This window comes from Anas platyrhynchos, chromosome 2, assembly GCF_047663525.1.
Source record: "Anas platyrhynchos isolate ZD024472 breed Pekin duck chromosome 2, IASCAAS_PekinDuck_T2T, whole genome shotgun sequence".
Taxonomy (NCBI): domain Eukaryota; kingdom Metazoa; phylum Chordata; class Aves; order Anseriformes; family Anatidae; genus Anas; species Anas platyrhynchos.
Window position 1 is genome coordinate 74,151,454 of NC_092588.1, and position 16,335 is coordinate 74,167,788.

At 42.6% G+C, this 16,335-nt stretch overlaps 1 long non-coding RNA gene across 1 annotated transcript; it reads left to right on the top strand.

Annotated features, from left to right (window-relative positions):
* The first annotated feature begins 8,341 nt into the window (after nt 1-8,341).
* LOC140001724 (uncharacterized) lies at nt 8,342-14,871 on the top strand. Its single transcript, XR_011807226.1, has 3 exons — nt 8,342-9,612; nt 12,644-12,789; nt 12,956-14,871. It is a non-coding gene; the product is annotated as an uncharacterized lncRNA (long non-coding RNA).
* Nucleotides 14,872-16,335: the final 1,464 nt, after the last annotated feature.

The following is a 16,335-nucleotide window of genomic DNA, read 5'->3' on the forward strand; positions in this document are numbered from 1 at the left end:
TCTACTTAGAGGTCAGTTTGAAGGGATGAGCAAGTAATTTTTCCTGGGTTGACAGAAATCTAAAGTCTGTTTTCTAACACTCTTACAGACACTTCTCTGTCCATCGGCCTGTCCTGCCAACTCTGGTGTGAGTGTGAAGTTGTGGCAAGAGGGATTTCCCATTCCTATTTGACCTGGTGGACACCAGCTCTCCTAGGAAATGGCTGATGTTGCTGAGGAGGCAGCAGTATCAAAGCCCTTGTTGATGAAGGTACAACAAGCTGGGGAGGCTTTGGCATTTCTGCACAATGCTGCTCCCTGATTGTCACTCAAGACTCAGATTCTGAAAGAAGCAAAGCAAGCTAGAGGAAAACTGTACGTCCGGGTAATTTTCTTTCTTTCTGTTTTTTCATTCTTCACTTGTAAGAAAACCTAAGTCTTTAAACCATTTGTTTGCAAACACGGCTTAATGGAAATGCTTATGGGTGTGCTCCTTCACCTTGTTTGGAACCTGCTTCACCTCGCTTCAGCTATAGGACACCTATGCTCAAATGTATGCTTCCCATGATAAAGCGGCGTTCTTTCGGTATTCTTTTCTGAGATGGTTGCAGGTGAGGTTGAAAAGAGTTGTCAGTAGGATTCTTCGTTTCCTTTGCAGGATCCAAAACTCCGTATTACAGCGGATCTTCTCCTCTGATCTGAAAAGCTTCACAGGCCAAAAGAGAATTGAGATGACGAAGGAAACAGAGAATGCTGACCAATATTGCCAAGTGCCACCCGTAAGTTTTGGGAAAGAATCCGGTGCATTTCTGTAGTGGTAGAAAGTTAATCAAATCATGATCGTGCACTTGAAGGCAAGCAATGCTGTAAAAATGAAGAATGCAAGGCCCTGCTTAAGGGCAATCTTCAGGCTGCTTCTAGATCAACAGCTTATTTGCTTCTTCCACAACCTCATCTCCGCTTGCTTAGAAGTTGTGAAGGTCGGAAGCACACTCCGTCTTTTTCATCCCCTCTGTGTATCTTTTCCCTGACAGCAACTTCTGTCTTGGCTCTTCACATCCAGCCAGAGCAGTTGCTTTGCCTCCGCAACCTGCAGGCTGTCCTCTCGTGTGTACCTGTGCTGGACTGAGGGCAATGCTTGTAACGCACACAGATGCTGTATTCACTAGGACTTTTAGAAAAGAGAGCAAGAAGCTAACCTGCGCAGCAGTTTCTTAGGTTTCTGCATATCTATCTCTCTATCTATCTCTCTGCGTATATATTTCATTACTTCTTTACTTGTTTAAAGATCCTTTAAATACAGTAGATACTTTAAGAAAGCTTACTTGTTCTTCTCCTTTACTTGTTTTTAACGTTTACTTTTCTAACCGATCCTTAATGTTACAACATTGGATTTATTTAGTGCTCAGTCCTTAGAAGTTCTCAAAGCACATCAGTGATTTCTCTATTTCTCAATCTTTCCATCTGCATTGAGACCTCTTATCTGAATTTAGGTATTAGGTGAAGAAGAACACTGCAACCAGCTGAAGCCGTATCGGCCACATGCTTCTGCTCCGAAGTCATTCCGAGTGATTCCACGGTGTACTTTAGACAGGTTTGCTCTGGACTCAGCATCCCCAAGGGATATTTCAAAGCTCTCGGAAGGACCTGTCGTTATCTCTGACACTGCAGCCTCCATTAGGAACGGGTAAATATTCCTTGCCCTTGTGGAAAGGAACTACTCAGTTAGCTGTTTCTAACCCAAATCTCTTTGTTGTCTTCTATAGACAGACACCACCCGGCTAGCCAAGCTAAACCTTTGAAAATGGAAGGAGTGGGACTACTTCCAAAGCCTGCTGCTGCTTCTAAGCAGAACTGCCATGTAGGTGGGGACACAGCAAGAGGACACGTCCAGGCCACGCTGGAACTGCAAGGCACCTGTCTGAGCCACACAACGAAGTCAGCGATTCCCAGTTGGAGACTGTTGCTCAACTAGTGACAAAGCAGCTGGAGCGCTTCTGGTTGCTGCTGATGGGTTCCAGTGAATCAGCCAGGGATATGAGCTACGAGAACGGCTGAAGCGATCTGAACTTACCTGAAAGAAAGAAGACAAGAGGGGAGGGAAGGGGAGGGAATAAAAAGAAGGGAAGGGAGGGGAGGGGAGGGGTGGGGAAGGGAGGGAAGAAAAAAAAGGGAGGGGAGGAGAGGGGAGGGGAGGGGAAGGGAGGGAAGAAAAAAAAGGGAAGGGAGGGGAGGGGAGGGGAGGGGAGGGGAGGGTAGTGTAGTGTAGTGTAGTGTAGTGTAGTGTAGTGTAGTGTAGTGTAGTGTACTGTAGTGTAGTGTAGTGTACTGTAGTGTACTGTAGTGTAGTGTAGTGTAGTGTAGTGTAGTGTAGTGTAGTGTAGCATAGTAGAGGGGAGGGGAGCGTAGGAGAGTATAGGGTAGTGTAGGACAGCGGAGTTTAGGGGAGTGTAGGGTAGGATAGGGGAGGGGAGCGTAGGGGAGCATAGGGGAGGGGAGCATAGGGTAATGTAGGGTAGTGTAGCGAAGGGGAGTGTAGGGTAGTATAGGGGAGGGGAGTGTAGCAGAGTGTAGGGGTGTCTAGGGGAGGGGAGTGTAGGGGAGTGTAGGGGTGTGTAGGGTAGTATAGAGGAGGGGAGTGTAGGGGTGTGTAGGGTAGTATAGGGGAGGGGAGGGGAGTGTAGGGGAGTGTAGGGGTGTGTAGGGTAGTATAGAGGAGGGGAGTGTAGGGGAGTGTAGGGTACTATAGGGGAGGGGAGGGGAGTGTAGGGGTGTGTAGGGTAGTATAGGGGAGGGGAGGGGAGTGTAGGGGAGTGTAGGGGTGTGTAGGGTAGTATAGAGGAGGGGAGTGTAGGGGAGTGTAGGGGTGTGTAGGGTAGTATAGGGGAGGGGAGGGGAGTGTAGGGGTGTGTAGGGTAGTATAGAGGAGGGGAGTGTAGGGGAGTGTAGGAGTGTGTAGGGTAGTATAGGGGAGGGGAGGGGAGTGTAGGGGTGTGTAGGGTAGTATAGGGGAGGGGAGGGGAGGGGAAGGGAGGGGAGGGGAGGGGAGGGGAGGGGAGGGGAGGGTAGTATAGCGGAGGGGAGGGGAGTGTAGGGGTGTGTAGGGTAGTATAGGGGAGTGTAGGGGAGTGTAGGGGTGTGTAGGGTAGTATAGGGGTGTGTAGGGTAGTATAGGGGAGTGTAGGGGAGTGTAGGGGTGTGTAGGGTAGTATAGGGGTGTGTAGGGTAGTATAGGGGAGGGGAGGGGAGGGGAGGGGAGGGGAGTGTAACAGAGTGTCGGGACAGGGAGCATAGGGGAGGGGAGGGGAGGGAAGGGAAAAGAGCAGATGGGAGGGGTGGGGAGTGCTACCATAAATAAAATTGCCAAATACATGACATTTTGGATCTGGAGCCAAATCTTTGTGTTGCTGAAGGGACGCAAGACACAGACTCCTGATGGCTCTGGAACAGGAGGCGTTTATTGCCCTTTTTCACTACTACATGTCCTCTCCCCGTAGCCCCACGTGCTGTCCACGCGCCCGAATCTATCATACAGTTGGTCAGAGACCCTCAGACACGCGCCTGGAGCCAGCCAGCAATTGCCCACTGCCCAAAGGTCCTCTTTAACACTGTAGCCAATTCTTTATCCACGCCTCCCTCATGGTTTTGTTTCTACCACTTGTTTCCTCATTAGCTCTAATTCAGGGACCTGCGAAACAGCGCGAAGCCACCTGAAAATTCCCTCCCCACATGTTGCCATTCCTTCCACAACCTGATTTATCGCTGCCATCCGCGCATTGCACAGTGCCATGAAAGGTTTGGCGTGCACAGAGGTGGCTGAGGATTTTCAGAAAGAACTTTCCTTAAGAACTGCATCAGGACTTTTGCTGGAAGGCAAAAGGTCGGGTGATTGATGAACATAGGGATGGCAGCTGAGCAAGGGAAGCATCTTCCAAACTTCCAAATATTTCCTGGATACAGAACTACAACTCCTCTGCTCTCCGGTTAGGAGTTTCTGTCACCTGCTTAGGAAGCAGAAGCAGTAACATGGGATTTAGAGCATCCAGCTGAAGCGTCAGTGCCAGTTAGAGGAAACCATCAATGTACGGGGTTTGAAGAGAGTTTGACCAGTGTTCCAAGGAACATGTACTAGTGCTGAATATATATGCATATAAATATCTCTAGAGCTGGCTTGTATCAGACCTAGAGTGGCCATCAGGACTAGGGAAGCGGTTGTCCCTCTGTGCTCGGCTCTGGTGAGGCCGCACCTCGAGCACTGTGTTCAGCGAAGACCTCGAGGTGCTGGAGCATGTCCGGAGAAGGGCTCTGAAGCTTGTTAAGGGTTTAGAGAACAAGTCTGGTGAGGAGCGGCTGAGGGAGCTGGGGTTGTGCAGCCTGGAGAAAAGGAGGCTCAGGGGAGACCTTCCTGTGCTCTACAGGAAGCTGAAAGGAGGCTCCAGAGAGGTGGGGATCGTTCTCTTCTCCCAAGCCCCAAGTGACAAGACAAGAACAAAACCCCTTAGGTTGTACCAGGGGAGGTTTCGGTTGGTTCTTACGAAAAATTTCTTCACCGAAAGAGTTGCTCTGGTGGGTTTACGTGGCAAGGTTTTGGTAGCAGGGGGCCATAGGGGTGGCTTCTGTGAGAAGAATCTAGAAGCTGCCCCCCGTTAGATAAGGGCTCCACTGCTGGCCAGAGCCAAGCCAAGAAACGATGTCGCTTGTTCCTCTGTGAGAGCGTATTTAAGAAAGGAGAACAAAAATAACAAAAAAAAGCTGCTTCACAGGGAGAAAGAGAGGAGAAGCAGCCCTGCAGCCCCCCAGGTGAGTGCAGCAGGAGGGCAGGAGGTGCTCCAGGCAGGCAGCAGCAGTTCCCCTGCGGGCTGTGCAGGGAGAGGCCCCTGGTGGAGCAGGCTGTCCCCCTGCAGCCCATGGGTCCCCCACGGAGCAGATCTCCACGCTGCAGCCCCCCCGTGGGTGGAGGAGCCCCCGGTGGAGCAGGTGGATGTAGCCTGGAGGAGGCTGCGGCCCATGGAGAGCCCCCGCAGGGCAGGAGCAGGCCCCGGGCCGCAGCTGCAGCCCCCCCGTGGAGAGGAGCCCCCGCAGGAGCAGGGGGTCTGGGGGGAGCTGCCGCCCAGCCGTGGGGGACCCGTGCTGGAGCAGTTTGCTCCTGGGGGATGGATGGATGGATGGAGCCCGTGGGACGGAGCCGTGTGGGAGCAGTGCTTGAGGAGCTGCTGCCTGTGGGCAGCACGTGTGGGATCAGCTGGGGAAGGATGGCATCCTGTTGGTGTAGGGGCAGGGAGTGACCGTGAGGGAGCAGTGTAGACGAAGCGTCAGGGACTGACTCCAGCCCCCATTCCTGATCCCCTGCGCCACTTGTGGGGAGTAGAAAGTAAAAGAGTTGGGAATGAATTAGATAAGTGAGCCTGAGTAGAAGTTAGGTTTGGAGGATGGTGTTAAAGATTTCTTTTTGTTTCTCACCATCCTACTCCATTTTAATTGGCAAAAACAAAATTAATTTTCCACTAGTCAAGTTTGTTTTGTCCATGACAGCAACTGGTAAGAGTTCTCCCACTCATTATCTTAAAGCATGAGCTTTTTCATCTTATTTTCTCCCCTTATCCTGTTGAAGAGGAGGAAAGAGAGTGGCTGGGTGGGGGCCTGGCAGCCAGCCAAGATCAACCCACCACATTAATAATAAATAAAATCCATGTTTAGTGTCGATGCTTGTATCACAGCTATCTCAGTTGAGTATAACTCAGATTTTTTTCAAGAGAAGTCTGAGAAGCTTGTTCTTCACTGCACTCAGTTATTACTGCTCTGTCATCTGTGAGATCTGTAACAGCAACTTTTACCTATGGCAAGTTAAGCAAAAGAAATCCTGCACCATATTTCTTTTCCAGCACTTAAAAAGAAATACAGCAAGTGCTTAGTATAACAGCATTCAGGAGCCTGTGTGCTAAAAAGTTCACTTCAATAGCAAAAGCTGCTTTGATCATAGTAGACGTAATTGTTTAACCTCAGTATAGCATATAACATAGGAAGTCACTGAACGGATATTTTACAGATGTTGCACTACCTGTCAGAAGTTTCTAGGCAGAAGCATTACAATGCTTAGAGTTCTTCAGCCACACTTCTAGTTTCTTTGTGTTTAAGCTTGTTTATGGCAATATAAAGTTAGCTCACCCTTACCTGCAATCAGAACAGGTAAGTTTCCTGAGTAAACATATATTTAAATAAACTGTTCATGTTTTCCTTTACTGGCACAGTCTGGTTGCTCACTCACCAGCTGAATGAGTCATGAAAACCAGTTCAAATCAAGAGTTAATGTTAAAAACCTTTGCCATTTCCACTTGCACCTCTCATACATTTGCAAAGGAAATGACATTGCCCATCGCTGGTCAAGTTACTTACAAATCTACTTTAACTTTACTGTATGGAGTCTGGTTGCTTATGGGTACTGATCTGGCATACAAGAAAGCAGGCTGCTGTTTGATATAGAGGAGATAAATTTCAGGGAGTAGCTTGCCTGGATTATTTTTATTTATTTATTTATTTATTTATTGGGTTTAATTTGCCAGAGATGACTGGGAAATTATTACTGCTCAGGAAATGATCAGATAATGAGGAAAGGCCGGATGCTTTTAAACACAGCACCTCTACTTCCCTCAGTAGGGTTGGTGGTAATGGCCAGAAACTTTCTGGCAAGTTGCCTGTTGTGGGAATGCCATTTATTTGCTTTAGAAGGGAATGTTTCTGAGTCTGGAGGTGATTTTTTTTTTTTTAAGGTAGTTCTAACCTATGAATATAGAACCAACACTTCTATGGGCATCAAGTTCTGCTTCAAGCACTAATTGCTGCTAAAGACAAAGAATATACATTTTCAAAACTACAATATCAGCAACATCTTGCCTACTGGCAAGACAAGGAGGGCTTTTGGTGAAAGTATTAGAGTGTTTTTGCAAGACAGGCTGCAAGCAATTCTGTTTGCTCTGCATGTTATTGAAAAGCACTCTATGTTGATACAGATCTAGGCTGGAGCAGTGAAAGAAGTCATGTCCTAAATCAAGCACAGTCATAATGCATAGTATTAATACATTATAGCATCCAGACCTAGGCTGTTGCACATCTGGCTTGCTTAGAGAAAAGATGTAGGTATATTAGGACTTGCTCATGAAGACTATCTTCAAGTGTCTTTCTAAGGTACCAGGAAAAATGTACCTAAAAGCTTTCCTGAAATTCAGGAAAAAAAAAAAAGTCATGCTGGAAAATGAAATCTGCACTTGAAAGAGGCATTGTGAAGGGAACCTATGTCATTGAACGAAAGACATTAGTTTTACTGTGTGGAGAGAAATGCACGCTAAGCCATAAACCTGTCATTTCAACACCTCTAGGAAGTACCTTGTTCTTCAAAAGTTAAGGAGAAGACAATGCATGCTGTAAACAACTGAGAATTTTGATAGTTTTCCAGAAGCATGGAAATTGGATTTGAACTATCTATATATCCAATGGTTAGATTTGGGATTTAACAACAATGCATTTCTTAATGTTTATGACAATCTACAAATATGTCCTTGAGTAAACCTGTACAATCTGTCACATAACTGTTTCTAAATTTGCATGCTCAGAGTTAAGTGTCTTTAGAAGGGACCAGATTTTTAGAACTGCTAAACATCTGCAGGTCCCAGCTGTCTCAGTGTAAATGATTCTGATTGCCCTTTAGATGTTTACAGATATTTTCAAATATTTGTACATTGTCATCTACAATTGTTGTTGTAGATGTTTACAGATATTTACTATCTGTTTTAAATACAGTTATAGTCAAGTGAAGAGCAACTTCAAGAATTAATGATGCAGGACAAGCTTGTTGGAAAAACTGAAGTATTTAACTCTTTGCTGTATTTGATTGTCCTCTATTTGCAGATCCCTGCACCATATCACCAAAGCTATCTTCCTTTAATATATTTCTTTTTGACAAGTTTATTCACTATCATGTAGCATTATTTCTCTGCATATCATCTACGCAAAGTCAATAAGGAAACATGAAGAAGAGTATTTCTGCATTATGTCTGTTTCAAACATGAAATGTGTGTTATTTATGCATACCAAAAAAATATTTTTCCACTGGACTTCTGCATCAGGCCAATTTGTCAAGACGATAAAAGCCAAATTATACATGTAGACATTAAACCAAGCATAAAGGTTCAGATTAAATTTCTACAGGGTAATTATTTAAGACTTTTTCATTAAATATTCAAAAATATAGAAATGCTCTACAAGAGCTCTAAAAATGAAAGAAAAAGACACAGGTTTGTTTCCTTTAGGAAGCAGGATTATTTTGTTGTAAAGCTTAAATGTAATGTGTGTCAGATATGGAAACAGACCTGATACACTAAAAACTTCATATAATTTAAACTGTTCCACATTGCTGTCATATTAGGGAGCAAGAACACAAATTATGGCAAATACATTTGTTTGTTGTGTTTAAAAAGTAATGTTGAGATATGTTACCTGCTAAAACACGTTTTGCCAAGTTTCTCTTAGCAGTGAAGGAACTTCCGTCCACTAATACAATGTCTGGTATACTCTAAATAACGTGCCAACTTGCAATTTCAGTCTGTTTTGGCTTCCAGTACTTGCTGTCATGGAAAGAAGAGCTGTTTCAAATAAAAGACATGAGATGAAAAGAGAGTCTGGAGTAAGCTTCCTTTGACAAATGACCTTTCAACTTAGGACAAACATGATTATTACTTAATTGGTAAAAAAAGGATGGATTATGAATATTTAATTAATAAGATTCCAGCACAAACCAGAGGCTAAAACAGATACAGACAAATCTTAGTTTGTGATTGTACTGCTCTTTCTCCTATTAATTAGAACTCTACTCCATGCTCTTTTGATGTGTTTGTACTGTTTTGTATGCTAATAGCATAGTTTTAGGCTTCCTTACAGAATTGTAATTTACATTTTATAACATTGTATGCTTTAGCCATTCATCTTCTTGTAGCTCCCAGCCCATATGCTTTGAGTTAGATTCTGTTGCAGCTGGATATATTAAGTCTGTTGGAGTGTTGGAGTATTATATGCCTGTATGCTTGATTATGTCTTTAAATCTCTCTCCAAAAAATTAGTAATTATGTGCAAGTTTAAATAATGTGGGTGAAAAAGGAGAATGATTTGGAAGACAGAGAACCCTTACAAGAGAAACAGACTTTCTTATCTATTCCTATTTTAGTAAGCTGGTCTCTGACCCAGCATTCAGCTCTGAACAGCATTTCATGGTTTTCCACTGTCAACAACAGCAACATTTTTTCTGGAGTTATCTCACAAACCAATGGCAAAACAACAGGTATTTTGTAGATAGGCCATCTTTAAAGGTAGTGGGCTATTTCTGCTCTTTTCTGCAATGTGAAAATACAAATTTGTCAGCTGCTCATCCCTTGTCTTGTTTCAACAGGTAATGAAGCCTTCCAGTTTTTCCTAGGATGCTTGTAAGAAGGTCAGTACTTAGCACTGTACTGCTACAGAAGTCTCACATGAAGAATAGAATAACAGTACAGCAACAGAGGCTTGGGCATCAACTGGCTAGAAAGCAGCTTTGCAAAACAAGAGCGGGGAATCCTGGCATACAACAGGGACTTAAAGTAAACATGGGTAAGTTGAGAACCCTGACATGGTGACCAACAAGTCACCTAGCTGTGGTAATGAGAGTGTTGTCGGGAAGTCAAGGGAGGTGGTTCCTCCTCTCCACTTAGCACTGGGAAGTTGCTGGAGTGTTGTGCCCTACTGTGGGCTTCCCAGTGTAAGAAATACATGGCTGTCCTGCTGAGAGTCCAGTGGAGGGTCATCAAAACGCTTAGGGGACTGCATATGACGAGAGATTTCTTGCTCTTCCTGAAGATGTGTGTGACACCTGCCTTTTATCAGGAAGCATCTTATCTTCCCCTTCTCTCTGATTTCCATGAACTTTTAATGATGATGGAGCTTCTCTTCTTGCAGTAATACCAAGTTCCCTCAGTGGTCACAGAATCACAGAATCACAGAATTTCTAGGTTGGAAGAGACCTCAAGATCATCGAGTCCAACCTCTGACCTAACACTAACAGTCCTCCACTAAACCATATTCCTAAGCTCTACATCTAAATGTCTTTTAAAGACCTCCAGGGATGGTGACTCCACCACTTCCCTGGGCAGCCTGTTCCAATGTCTAACAACCCTTTCAGTAAAGAAGTTCTTCCTAACATCCAACCTAAAACTCCCCTGGCACAACTTAAGCCCATTCCCCCTCATCCTGTCACCAGGCACGTGGGAGAACAGGCCAACCCCCACCTCGCTACAGCCTCCTTTAAGGTACCTATAGAGAACGATAAGGTTGCCCCTGAGCCTCCTTTTCTTCAGGCTGAACAAGCCCAGCTCCTTCAGCCGCTCCTCGTAGGACTTGTTCTCCAGACCCCTCATCAGCTTCGCTGCCCTTCTCTGGACCCGCTCAAGCACCTCGATGTCCTTCTTGTAGCGAGGGACCCAAAACTGAACACAGTACTCGAGGTGTGGCCTCACCAGAGCCGAGTACAGGGGGACGATCACCTCCCTAGCCCTGCTGGCCACACTGTTTCTTATGCAAGCCAGGATGCTCTTGGCCTTCTTGGCCACCTGAGCACACTGCTGGCTCATATTCAGCCGACTGTCCACCATCACTCCCAGGTCCTTCTCTGCCAGGCAGCTTTCCAACCACTCATCTCCCAGCCTGTAGCTCTGCTTGGGGTTATTGCGCCCCAGGTGCAGGACCCGGCACTTGGCCTTGTTGAACTTCATGCAGTTGACCTCAGCCCATCGGTCCAGCCTATCCAGATCCTCCTGCAGAGCCTTCCTACCCTCGAGCAGATCGACATACGCACCTAGCTTGGTGTCATCTGCAAACTTACTGAGGGTGCACTCAATGCCCTCATCGAGATCATCGATAATGATATTAAAGAGGACCAGCCCCAGCACAGAGCCCTGGGGGACGCCACTAGTGACCGGCCTCCAACTGGGTTTGACTCCATTCACCACAACTCTTTGGGCCCAGATATCCAGCCAGTTTCTAACCCAACGTGATCCTGAACAGATGTGTCTTTATAACATTTTTCTTTCTTCACAAAGAAAAAAAATCTTCATTTGTTGTGAAAAATCAATAAAACTTCCAATATGAGGCATGGAAACTGTTTTGGTTCTATTTGCTCAGCAAAATCAAATGGATAGTTGCTTGAGTTTTGATTGATTCACAGGTAGTAATTTAATGCCTCCCCAGATGGAACAATGTTGTAATTCAATATAACAGAGTGGGCAGGGTAGTGTATCAAACCCAAATAGCAGTCTGTGATGAAAAGCAGCATGTTCAAAGGAGATGAAGTCTCGCTGCTTCTTAAGAGGTGTTGAATGCTCTTGAAATGTTACCTTTCATCTTCAGCATGGTAAGAGCTTTATTTTGCAGCACCTAAGAACAATTATCCAAACTGAAGCTGCCAATGATCTTTCATTGCTATTTTCTGTAAATTTAAAATATAAGCAAGCTATTTCAACAAAGTTGGCTGTGGTTATAGGTTATGAATAAGTCCTGCCCGTGAAAATATATAGAACCTAGAGCTTCCTGGGTCTTTAGTTATGTAAAGGTAGAGGTTTTTGAGAAAACACAGGGTGAGGGATATGTATGGACAGCCTGGTAAAACATTGAGATAGACTGCTGTGGAATTGATAGAATCACAGATTAGTTGATTATAATTTTTAAACACTCTAATAGTTACATAATCATAGAATCATAGAATCATTTATATTGGGAAAGACCTGTAAGATCCACAAAGTCCAACCAACACCTAACACTACCAAGCTCACACTAAACCATGTTCCTATGTGCCACATACACACATCTCTTAAATACCTCCAAGGATGGCAACCACTCCCTGGCAGCCTGTTACTTTGGAGGGACTTGAACCATGGAGTTTCCCTGCATTTCTGAGGAGCCTTCTGAGCTTGAATGGTGCCTGATTTCATAAGTGTACATAGTCCTAGGCAATAAATTAGTCTTTAACAGAGAGGCATAGCTTGTAAACTGAAAAAAAAAAAAGAAAAAGTCGAAAATGTCGTATCAGCCATCTCGTTCGGGAGCATTTCTACACCCTCATGAAGGCAATTCTGGAAGGTAAAATTCGTATAATGCTATCACACTGGTTATAGGCAATTATTGTCAGTCATAGCATTTGAAAAAAAAGATTGGCCTATCACTGAGGGGAAAGCAGGATGACATCTGTAGAAGGGAGGAGTCAAAATACTTTTTCTTCATGGCTGCAGCAGCTTTAATAAGCTTTAATAGAACATACTAAGCTCTGAAGTCCAGAATCAAGTAATACCTAGTAAAGAATTATTACCACAGCAAAGCCAGGAAATATTAGAATTAATACTGCTATCATAAGCATTAATTCATTCTACTTATATCATTAATTGGTTGCTTATACAATTGATATTACCTCTACTATTACTATTAACACTATTTAATTAGTTATAAGTTTATTTTAAATTCCATTTATAATTATAATTTATATTACAGCTCTAATTTTCTTATAGTTCAAAGCAATAATATTATCATAAGATTATTTCTATCAATGTCAAGAACGTTTCCTATGCAGTTATTCTTTCAAATATTTTTATTAAAGAACCGAAATGTCGCGCTGTTACAACTGTGAGAGCTGGGATGAAGAATGAATGGCCAACGGCAGAAGATGACTTGGAGCAGCCTGAGCCAAAGTGGTATGGCAAACACTTGGAGCACATTTAAAAGAAACTGAAGTCAAATTACAAGGTACAAAATGTAGCTCACTACAGTTATTTTATATCTTCCCTGCAAAGTGGATACTGAGGCAAAATTAGTGAATGATTTGACAATGAAGCATTTTTGAAGTCCTCCAGAAAAGTAAAAGAGGTAGACATTGACAACTTACTGCAAACTTTTTTGTTCATTTCCACAGAAGTTTGACAATTTCAGATTGAGAGCCAAACTGAAAAGATGAATGTGAAGCACAGGCTGCTTTTGCATGAACAAAGGGGCACCAGAACTGAGAAGACAGTAAAACATAAGGAAAGGCAGTTTAAAATGTGAGAAGATTTGATTATATCTCAGAACAAGAGGAACAAAAGCTAGATATGTTTCTCTCACAGCAGTTGTTCGAGCAGCTGAAACATATAATAGAAAAATCAAGTCAGTAATGATCTTGTATGCACTTTATCAGCTGCTGTTTCCATGTTTCAAGAAGAAAATGTGTCTCCAATGGGAGAGGTAAGTCTTAGGTTGTGACGACAGTATTTTTTTATTTGCTGGCACTTGGTCAGTTCATCTTTTATCTTTAAAAAGAGACTTTAAAGCCTTTAAAATCTTTACAAACAGGATGAAGAGAGCCTGTCGAAGGTTGTCCTGAACCAAGATCAACTCCATCTGTTCCAAAGGCATCCTCAGGTGTCAGGGCTGTGTCACAGGCAGTAAGGAGTTGAAAGTGTGCAAATCACACAGGCTACATATTGCTACAGGTCTACAGCTGTGGAAGGTCTATTCAGGGCTTGTATGCTTTTTTCATAAGCCTGTACTACTTTCCATTCCTACTCCTGTTTCATCCTTGCTTCACAGCTTTCCTTTAAGACAATCAGCTGAAACAAACATCAGTTTTGCAGCTGCCCATATATCACATAAACTGCCTGTTGGAGTTGGTGTCAGCAGCCACAGTTTCCCATGGTTTCAGCATTTTTCTGCAAAATGTTAGTAATATTTGGGAAATGGACAGCATATGTTCCCAGAGTTCTTTGTGAAAACAATGGGAGTCTGCTCTGCTTAGGAGTATGAGATTATCCAAGCCCATTTGGCTATTGATTTTCTTCAGTCTTGAATACATCTGTTGAAAGTTTAGGAAAGAGTGTGAGTCTGTCCAAACCAGCAGAAGAAAATGTATGAAAATGGTCAAGGGAGTTAAATGCCAGACTAGCACCACTTCAGTCACGTCCTTTCTCATGGATTCCAGACAATGTGATTTTATTGTTCTGGTTCATCCAATATGTGGCATTTCACTTCTGTTATTTTGCAGTCCAGTGGTAGGAAAGGGAGCATGTTCACTTCTTCATATGATATTTGAGTTGTGTTCATTGTGAGTTAGTTCTAAAGGAGGCAGAAAGCAGTGCAAAAACCAAAGCTTTCAAAAAGAGGGAATGGCAAGACTATATCATTTCCTCTTTGGATTTGTACAAATGGTTTGCTATCTACGTAATGAGGTCTGTTAAGAATTAGACCGTGTTATTGATATACAGAAGTCTTTAGACTATGTGAAGCTCACATTGTACATGTGATACATGTGAAGTTAAATGTTTTTATTTAGAAATAGTAGAAGTTAAAAAAAAAAACAAAAACGTTCAAATAGCAGTCTGATAACTCAGCTATCATCCGTAGATGGCAGCTACATCCCCAAAATGTGAGTAAGGAAAATCAGAATAATTAATCAGTGTGCCTTACTTACAGACTGAAGGCTTCTCCAGATTTGACTTATGACTGCTTGCTTAACTTGCATTAAGGTCTTTCAGCAACATGCATTCATAACTGCAGCGCACATATTCACACTCCAAGTAAGCTGTTTTTCTTTTTCATGCTATGAAGTTAATTTACAAAGAAAAGGGAAAGGGTACAAAATACTTTTTTGGAATCCTTAATATTCTGATCAAAATATTATATTGTGTTCTGTAGATTATCAGAAGCAGTGGTGCTCAATTAAATTTGACAGCTATTATAGTGTATGTGATGAAGAAACAAATTTTTCTTCCTGATTAGGGGAGAAAAACACAGAAGAGAAATTTGCAAAAATTTTTCAGTCATCTGAATAGTCTTTGAGAAATTTCAGGATAACATTCTTAAATCTTTTAGAAAATAAATTCCTTTTAAATATTATCACTTATGAAACATGAAACTCGCAGACTGTATATAAAAATCAATATTCTACCTTCATGTTGTTTCCCAGTGGAGTGAAATTCATTGGAAGAACACCTTAACTTGTTTGATGGTGTTCTAATATTAGTTCAGCCTTTAAGTAAGGAAGAAAATAATGTATCATAGAAATAAACTTCTGAAAAATATACAGAAAGTGAAATATGACTTTTTTCCCCATACCTAGGCACACTCCCAGGAGAAACTGGGGGATGGGGTTGAAAATAATATTGCACAGTGAGCATTGCTGTTTTTGCATGTGTGACTTGTTTAGATACTTGGAGAGGGAAAAAAAATGGGAGGGGAGAAAGGCAATGGGAAAAATTGTTTTTCTGAAGTTAAAATTATGCTATAACGAGACAAGAAACAACCTGTATTGTCTCCTCTCTTTTCCAAGCCCTTCTGAAATCATGACCTCTAGATTCTACTTTTTTGTCTTTGTATGCACACTCCTCTATAATTTTGTTTACCATACCTAAAAATACAGAACTTCACAGCTGATGAGTGGCAAACCACCTGTCCTTTTAGAAACCCTTAACGGAAATGAAAGATGGTTTTGGTTTGAGTCTTATTCAGAACACCTATACAACCTTTCACTACTATTAAGGAATTTATTGGTGGCCGAAACAGAAGCTGATGGTTTGTAGTACATATAAATATTTCTCTCTTTTATGGCAATACTTAAAGAGAAACAAGTGAAAAAAAAGATGTTGTGCCATGAAGCTATAATGCTTGGAATATCTCTGTGCAGGGTGAGGTTATTTTAATAAGAGTACATGATACACCACTCCACAGAAGTTACCAGACTATGCCCAGGAAGAACAAAGGCCTTTGGCTTTTGATGCTGAATAAGAAGAACCTCGCTTTTAAAGACTTTTCGGCTCAATTTTCCTTATATATTTTCTTTGACATTTGAGAGAAGATACAGAACAGCTCTATGGAGTATTTTTGTATTTAATATTTGTAGCATTTCTGCAACTTTTAATTGACTTCAGTTAATGCATTTGTTGCAACTTTGTACATTTTTAAGAGGTATGTATTTTCCCAATTCTTTATTTTTGTTTAATTGGAAAAAAAAAACACACACACACACACACAAAACAAGAACAACAACAACAACAACAAAAAACACAACAACACAAAATAGCTTATGAGAAAAATATATGCTCTGTGTTATACAGTCTCTTCACTGTAGGGTGGTTACAGCTCATCTGTACTTTTTTCGTCCCCAGCTACATGGACATAGCAGTATGTCCAGCTACATGGACATAGCAGCTACATGAACATAGCAGACATCTTCACAGTTCAAATACATCTTCATCGCTCACTGCTCTAAACAAAACCTCTTCCAAAATCCATTAAAATAACTCCTTCATGCTGCTGCATACG